The sequence below is a fragment of the Pinus tabuliformis genome, chromosome 6 (genome assembly GCF_031772625.1).
Source record: "Pinus tabuliformis cultivar Carrire ecotype Pingquan chromosome 6, CPIR1, whole genome shotgun sequence".
Taxonomy (NCBI): Eukaryota; Viridiplantae; Streptophyta; class Pinopsida; order Pinales; family Pinaceae; genus Pinus; species Pinus tabuliformis.
This window is the reverse complement of record NC_142292.1, coordinates 759,400,296-759,402,026: the sequence shown is the minus strand read 5'-3', so window position 1 is coordinate 759,402,026 and position 1,731 is coordinate 759,400,296.

The following is a 1,731-nucleotide window of genomic DNA, read 5'->3' as shown; positions in this document are numbered from 1 at the left end:
GTGCGCTAGGGTTAAAAACATGTTTTTGAGCAGATAGAACCATAAACTTAGACTTTTTGGAGAGATTATGCTTAGGGATTTGCAAAGGGATTATGACAAAGTGTTTGAGGATGTTGATTGATCCGATTTTCAGACCTTTTGGGCTGATGTAACAAAATGTCTTGTAATAGAATTAATGGTTTTTTAGGCTTGGTAATGTGATTTAAAGGGCTCCTCCTGCTAGATGTCTTATTTCTAGCAAGAATATTTGGCAAGTATTGTAGACATTTTCCCCTAAGATCAACTCGATGGTATCATGTGGCTATGTTTTATGGACCTTCTCAACATCAACATGATAGGTAGGTCTACCCCAAAGTTGTTCAGTAAGAATATTTCAAAGAGGGGATTTCACATTTGGATGGATATGTGGGTCACAACATTGTTTTGGTTGTATTGGAGAAGATTCAATAAGCCCCATATTCACCAACTCAAGGAAAAAAATATTTTCAAAATGATGTAGTCGTTCATTACTACATGGGTACATGTTCCCCATCCTCCCAGGATTTGGGTACTCCAAAGGGGATTGTTTACCCACATCCCCTTTTTGGGAAGATGCAAAGGGACACAACATGGAACACACCCCTCAAAAAATCAGATGCCCCCATGCTCCCTTTTGACCAAAGTCATTGTTTTTAGGAAAAAAGAAAAAAGAAAAGCAGACTAAAAAATCAAATGAATGTAAACCTATTACACTGTTAGATGAAGAGGTGCATAAAGCCCAAATCGATTTGGTTGGTGTGAAATTAATGAGTATTCTTGATAACTCAAATGATTTTTCTTCAGATAATGACATTCCATGTTATATGGAATCTCATATAATAGGGTTTGCTCATTTATAGTCTTGGGTATTTTAGATGTTCATCTTGTGGAGAATTCAACATGTTCCAATGTGGATACACATTAATTTAGAAGTATTATCATACTTAAAATGAAAAAAAGATATGGAAGGTGTGAAGAATATAAAAATTTACAATATGGGGATCTCAAGAAGATTTTCTTGAAAGATATTAAAATGTATTTTTTTACTCTCCTTGATGTCTCCTACAAAATCCTAGCCAAAGCATTGGTCAAGATCCTAGGTTGTCGGTTTCCATGATAATTATAAAGGATAAAATTGCAATTCTTAAAGGAATATTAATTCCATATGATCTTATAACTGAATTGGCTCAGGTGACTATCCAAATTTCTCTTTTTCTAAAATATGATTTTGAAAAGGTTTGTGATAGGATTGAATGGAACTTCATACTTAACATTTGGTATGGCTTGTTCTGTCAAAAATTAGTTTTTTTTTTTGTAAGCCTCAAGAAGAATAACACTGAATTTCATACTTTCAAACCCTATTCTTATACAACAACATTTATAAAGCCTGGGGATATCATACAATATTTGGGCATTCCCTTTGATATGAAGCTCTTTATTACTAGTCAATCTAAGAGGATAATGGTCAAATTCAAAAGAAAATATCAAGCATGGAGTAATCTTGATATTTCTCTTGCCATGAAGGTTACAATTGTTGATCGAATTCTCATAGCAAGGCACATTTATTTTTCTTGTCTCTTCTCCTCTAAACTATCAATATTGGTAAGAGATTGGCTAAAAAGGGAAATTTAATATTGCAGTTATCTTTATAACCATGAACACCAAAAATGGAATACTTGGCATGATCATAACCAAGATCAAAATTCTTTCCTA